Source organism: Octodon degus, unplaced genomic scaffold, assembly GCF_000260255.1.
Source record: "Octodon degus isolate 3935 unplaced genomic scaffold, OctDeg1.0 scaffold00033, whole genome shotgun sequence".
NCBI classification, from domain to species: Eukaryota; Metazoa; Chordata; class Mammalia; order Rodentia; family Octodontidae; genus Octodon; species Octodon degus.
Genome location: NW_004524609.1, coordinates 12,830,873 through 12,837,876, shown reverse-complemented (window position 1 = coordinate 12,837,876; position 7,004 = coordinate 12,830,873). Strand labels below are relative to the sequence as shown.

General features: G+C 44.9%; 1 pseudogene; it reads right to left on the bottom strand.

Annotated features, from left to right (window-relative positions):
- Positions 1-921: 921 nt before the first annotated feature.
- Positions 922-6,954, bottom strand: LOC101567327 (annotated as a pseudogene).
- Positions 6,955-7,004: the final 50 nt, after the last annotated feature.

Genomic DNA, 7,004 nt, shown 5'->3' with positions numbered 1-7,004 from the left:
TGTTTTCATTCATTGTGATTTTCCTCATGGTTAGAACCCAACAGCTTACAGGGCAGAACACGGAGGCATGGATGTTACTGGGTGGATAAATGGGAGGAGGAAAGGACAACCGGTGTTTACCTCTGTCACAATTCTGCCTTCGCCCTCTCATTCTGGATCTGGCAACCCCATGCTAACAATTCCTTGCCCTCTAGTGCAGTCGCTTCGAAGCAATGCTGGAACAGCCCCATTTGTTGCACTGTCGTTGCTTCCATGACATCTGTCCAGTAACCCCATTTTTGTCACATAAAAAGGTTCTGAGATAGTTGGGAGGCTGAAAACAGGAAGATCACTACATACAAGTCCCTCTGTGTAGTGAGAGCCTGTAGACCTTGTACTAAATTAAAAAACAAAATTCTGAGGTAGCTCAGCAGGTTAAAGTGCCTGCTTAGGCAGATGGAGGGACTGGGGTTAGATCCCTGGAATGCCATGCTGGCCCCACTCCTGGGGTGCACTGAGATGGTGATTGAGATTGGGCATGGTGGCACATGCCTGTAATCCCAGCTCTTATGAGTCTGATCTAGTAGTTAGACCCTGAACACCCTATAGACTCTTCCCTAAAATTAAAAAAAAAAAATGCAATGGTGTTAAATCTTTTTGCTTGTTTTTGTTTTTGTTTTTTTGTGGTACCGGGGATTGAACTCAGGCCCTTGCGCTTGCCAGGGAAGTGCTTATTCCACTGAGCCATCTCCCCGGCCCCCTTTTTGCTTGTTAAGTGAGCATTAAACATTTATTCAGTTATACAAAACTTTGAAGGATTAAAGTCTTCCACGGCATGAAGTCCCTCCAAGTAGTTTCATGTTTCAGCAGAGCAGAAGCAGGGTGAAATAATGAGGTTCCCCCCCGCCCCCCGCTTGGGCAGCTACAGTTTAAGGAGACTCATCAGCAGCCTCCCCCAAGGTGCTGTCCTCCCTAATGGCCCACATGTGTCACAGTAGCACCATGCTGGGGGCCAATTTTAATGTCATTTGGCTCATTAATAACGTCAAAGACCCCTTTTGAATGGTATCACGTATTTCTTTTCCTCTCTTAATCAAAGCCTCATCTACATTGGAAGCAGTCTTAGCAGAAGTTTCCATGAAGATAAGACCATGTTCTCCTAGAAAAACTTCACCTTCTTTTTACTTTTCTTCTAGATACAAAATCACCTTTATTTCCACTGAGCATAAGGACCTTGTTGGAACTGGAGTGCAGGCAGGCATCTTCTCACCAAGTAGTCCAGTGGTTGGATGCATCTCTACTTGTAATATCATATACTAATAAAGCCCCACCAGTGCCTCTGTAATCCGACCTTGTGATGGATTGAAAGTCATGGGGTCTGTGCCCCTGCAGAGGTCTACCAGGTCATCCTTGTGGCAAGTCAGCATAGCACTGGAGTCCCAAGACCAAAGAGAAGGGCCCGCTCGTACGTTAACTTCATCCTCCTTTCCCTGGGTTGACTGTGAACTGTTGATTTCCGTGTATGAGCCAAGCCTCCCCAACTCAGCGCCTGCTAGGACACTGTGCTGTCCATGTACACTCCACCTCTAGGCCAATCTGATAAAAGCTCCAACGTCTCATTCTCCACCCCAAGGTCTCTAGACTCTCCCTGGCAGCCTTCCTGCACGCAGCAATGAAACGTGTCTTTACTTTCACCCCCTTCTCTTTCACACCAGAAGGAGGAAGCTCACATTTTGGTGCTCCTGCAACTTGCATCCTCGGGGAGTTTGCTCCCAGGTCTCCCTCCCCCTTTGACCTCCCCCTCGCAACCAGCTCTGCATGCCTCTTCCTTGCTCTTTTCTTAAAAAAATTATTTATTTTGTTTTTTATATAAAATTTTAAAATGTATTATATTCACGACTTTCATACAAATGACAACATACAGAGCAGTAAGATTGTCATACATGTCACATACACACACATCGAAAAGTCTCATCAAATTAAACAAAATGAAGGATCAAGAACAGTGATTTAAAACATCCTCATAGGATTTCAGGATTTAACAAATAACAAGATGTGTGACATTTCAGACCACAGGAGTGTTGAAAACAGAAGAATGATAAATACAATATTTTCACATTAAAAACAGTAAAAGCTACATAACGCTACATAACCAAACTCCAAACCTAAACATTAATACAAAAAAAATTCAAAATCAAGAAGCAGATCGGAGGCCAAATGAAGATCTATCAATTAAATCTCTCTCTCTCTCTCTCTCTCTCTCTCTCTCTCTCTCTCTCTCTCTTTTTTTTTTTTTTTTTCAGTACCAAGGATTGAACTCAGGACCCATTGCTTGCCAGGCAAGTGCTTATTCTACTGAGCTATCTCCTTGGGCCCAAAATTTGAGAAGGAGTTTTTTGCTGTTGTTGGGGTTTTTTGTTTTTGTTTTTGCTTTTGTTTTTTGACTACTTCATTCAATACCTACTTTAAAGAAATATCTAGAACATAACACAAAAAGTGATGTTTACTAGTAAGATTTCTTAGTTTTCTTATATACTTCTGTAGAATTAGAAGATAATTTATCATTACTAGAGAAATCATGTACTAAAAAAATGGTAACCTATACTATACATCTCAGTTTTGGAATATGTCTATAAAATAAGTATGTGTGTACATTGTTCTCAAATTCTGCAATTATTTTGAAGAAAAAGTCATTTGAATCACATTCCTTGCCCTTTTGTCTCTGCCTCTGCTGTCTCTGCCTTCACAGTTGCTGTCTTTGCGATTGCAGGGTGCATCCGACACTGATCCAACTCAACCCTCACAGGTGAGCCCCTTCTTATTTCGGGAGTTCCTATCTCACTCTCTCGTTTTAGGAGTCAGGTTCAGTTGCTGAACCTGCACCTGGTCTGGCTGTGCAAATGCAACCTAGGGGTGCTTCAGAGGACAAACTGTAACCTCCTGCAAGCCCACAGAATTTGCGCTTGGTCCTGACTTGACTGTGTTGGGTTTCACATCTCTTTGCTTGTGGTACTGTATGCTGAGCCTGCACAGATGGCCCTGGCAGTTGAAATGAGGTGTCCTCCAAGGTATGGTATCAGGTTGGTTGCTGAGGCCTCCACTGGGCTGGAAGTACAGTGTCACACCAAGGTGCTACCAAGGAGAAACTATAATCTCATTCAGGGACCCAGAATGTTCAGCCTCTGTAGGGAATGAGGGCTTATGGGAAGGCAAATAGTCAGTGCTCACATAGTGAAACTGATAATGGTGAATGCTGAGTTGGATTCAGACCTGCCCTTAGAAATGGCATCATCTCCTACAGCACTGGCACTTGAGCCTCAGATGAGGTCAGTTCGGCACTGGAGGGGGCTCGTCGGGAACTCCTGATGGTTTGGCTGCTGAGCTGTACCCATTGCCCAAATTGGAAGGCTCAAATAGTTCCAGGAGTGCAGAGGAGAATAAACCTTGGGCCACTTGTTGGGCCAAACATTCAGCTTCCTTGGTAGCCTCTAGAGTTGCTCTAAGTTGCACATACGTGAGCATAATTCCAGTAATGAGTAAGTGATCATGGTGATCTAGGGGTGCAAAGATCAGCTGGTGATGTGGAGGAGGTCTAGCCATAGCATATAGCGGTGACTGTGCAGATTCAGCCTCTCCCTTTGCTACAAGTTTGATTTCATTGGTAGGCTTTGAAGGCTGAGCGTGGCTTCAGGCCGGCTCTCTAGATGCTCTTCCCCAACTTAACAAGGTTTAGTTGTCACAGAAGGACCTAGAAGTGAAGATAAGTCCTCCTCTTGGGATAGAGATGGTTCTACCTCCTCAAACTTCTCTGGAGCTTGATCAGGGGATGACTGTTGCTGGGAGGAGGGTGAGCCTGCTTATCTGTTTCTGCAGTTGCCAAACTTCCATGTCCACGGGATCAAGATAGAATCTGGCACATAGGAGAGCGGAGTTTCACTGCTGCTTGGGGAATGGAACATTTCTCATTTCCTGGTGCCCTAACAGCTAAACTAAAGCCTCCTCAGTAGAACGTTTCTGCAGACCTAGGTCCTTCCTCTGGGTTAAAGAAAGTTCAATGAGTGGGCTGTGAGTGTTGACATGGGCCTTCTCCCTGAGCTATAAATGACTGGCTCATTCTTTTTTTTGTGGAGACTGAACTAAGGACCTTCACAAGGAGCTACATCCCAGCCTACTGAATGTTTTATTATGAGACAGGTTCTTGCTGAGTTGCTAAGTGGCCCAGGCTGGGCTCAGACTTGTGATCCTCTTGCCTCACCCTCCTAGAGTGCTGGGGCTACATGGTACGCTACTCTACACCACTGTATAGTTCTTGAAAAGCAGAGAAAGTACCCTGGAGCAATAGGCATTTGACTGAGAATCCTGCACTTCCTGCAGAGAACAAGCTTTTGTTTCAGAGCCTGAGTATCTGGGAAATGAGGGCGAGAAACCACACTGGCTCTCCTGGGAGCAGGAGGGCCACAAAGGATCCCAGCTTTACTCCAGCTGCTTTTTACTACACTTGATCTTAGCCAAAATGCTGAGAAGTGATCCAGCTGCTTTTTGCCTATGCTCTTGCTGTGTGCACATGCCAAAGATTATGTACATGAGTAGGTAACAGTAAGTCTCCAGGTTTGAATAAGTACCTGTACATCATACATCATAGCTATGGCTACTCATGCCAGGGCACATGGATCTTCCCCCAGCTACTATTTGCTTTTTAATTTATCACATAGACAAAATGGCTATAAATTTTACGCATTTTAATATGCAAAAATAAGTATTTACAAGAGCTGTTAAAGCATCACAGTCTCATTCATTGATGACCTCTTCCAATGCCACACCACCCTCACCCTCAGCAGAGGACTCTGTGGCCACCGCCTCTATGATGACTGCTCAGAGCTCCCGGAGAGTAGTGCCGAGGCAATGTTGCTTTCCTCGTGCATTCATTTTAGATAGAAGTTGTAAGTCATCCCCTGCATGCTTGGTGTAAATCTCAGAGGTTTCATCATGTACCTTGGCCACAGGTCTTCTCCCTTGGAAGGCGCTGATAGGTCTGTGCAGAGCCCTAGGCCAAACTGGCAGACCAAACCAAGTGACTGGAAAACAGAAGGGGACTTAGGACTTCTGAGTTCCCCTGCCTCTTCCTTCCCAGCACAGAGGCCTTCTCAGATTTACCTCATTTTATTCTTCTGTTTTGCATGGCTATGTCAAGAAGAGCTCCTTGTGGGAAAACCTATGCGCAAGACCAATTAGTAAGTGACGCATGTTATTTTTCATGTATCAAAGCACACAGTTCAGGTCTCATTAGGACACAGTCTGCACCTTGGCCCATAATCAGAAAGAGCAAGTTCACTCCAGACCTAGGAGCATGAAAACAATTGCACAGTGCTAGGCTTTCTGAGGTTCCACACATTACCAAGGGCTTCATGAGGTCTCTGGAGAAACTTCTGTACCTGGCTTGGCTTGGACTTACACTGTCAGTCAGGTACACATGTGCAGTGAACAAAATACTGGGTGGAAGTGTTTCACTCTCCAGAACCTTCCATCTGAGTCCCCTGCACATTTAGTCCCACATGCAGAGTTCTCTGAAAGAATGAGGTGCTTTAATTTTCCTTGCTAGTTCCTCCTACAAGTTCAGACATCAAGCAAATACCCAAGTACAACTGGTAAAGCTGCACAGTTCAGAGATTTTCATGTCAAAGACTGTCACTGAGGTAGGAGTTGTGAAGTCAGGTTAAAGGACGATTAGTCCTAAACTACAGGATGTCCTTTGTGAGCCACGTGTGGCAACATATACTTGTTACCCCAGTATTCTGGGAGGTGGAGGCAAGAGGATGTCATGTTCAAGTCCAGCCTAGGCAACTTAGCAAGACCTTGTCTCAATGGGTGATAGAACTAAAGGATTCTTGCCCAGCCGGATCCCAGATTTGTAACTTGATTTGTTTTTCATCAATGTTGACCACTCCCACAGACCACCCAGAGTCCCAGAAGCCCTCTCAGTGTCCTTCTAACTTCTTAAAAGGTTGGCCATACACCAGCATCAACATTTTATAAATTAAAATGATGAAAAGAGCCTAGTCTATAGGGAATGCAAACATCCCTGAAGAACAAGTTGGGATGGGCTGTTTCTCCCTTGGTCTTTAAATGGAAAGGCAAACATCACATCTTAAAAAGAGGCTGCCACTGATGGAAGATCTCTTTCAACCACAGCAAGTAAGATCTCTTTTTTTTTTTTTTTTATCTCTTTCATTAAACCCATTGAGCAGAAACTATTGCAGGAAGCTGGATTTGGGTAGTGTGTTCAGCACCAATCAGGGTAAGACCCTGTGTCCCAAGTGTTCCACTGGCAGAAACCAGGTCTGGCTGATGTTGAAATTGACTGCTGGGGCCCAATCTCTCTACCATTTGTCTCATTGTGAGCATAAGATAAACCTTGCTGGACCTTCCTATAGATTTCTTTGGTAGTGTGGATGAATGCCTCTTCAATATTGCAAGCAGTTTGAGCTGAAGTCTCCACAAATGTCAACCCGTGATCCTGAGCAAAGCTGGCTCCTCACTTCCCGTCTGCATCCAGGAGCGGCAGTGGGCTTCCTGCCTCTTCACGGCCCTGCGGAACTCTAGATCACTCCTATTCCCAATCAGCATGATAACCATGTCAGAGCCTGAGTGATGGTGGGCATCCTCTAATCATGAGGTCAGGTGGTTGAAGGTTTCAGGCCTTGTAATATCTTACACAAGAGTACTCCTGCTGCTCCCCTGTAGCAGGATGGGCCATAGAATGGAAGCATTCTTGCCCAACCATATCCCAGATTTGTAATTAAACTTCTTGTCCATCAGTGTGGACCACAGGGGCTCCAGAGTCTGCCCATATTTGAGGTCATGCACAGGCTGGAACCTCTTGTCTGTAAACTGCAGGGGGAGACATGATGTCCCCACTCCTGATGGAGAAAGATTTACATTGTGGAAGATGGTTAATGCAGGAACTTCCTTATGCATCTTTATCACAGGTTGAACTTGGTGTTTATGCCTGTATTATAAAAAAAAAA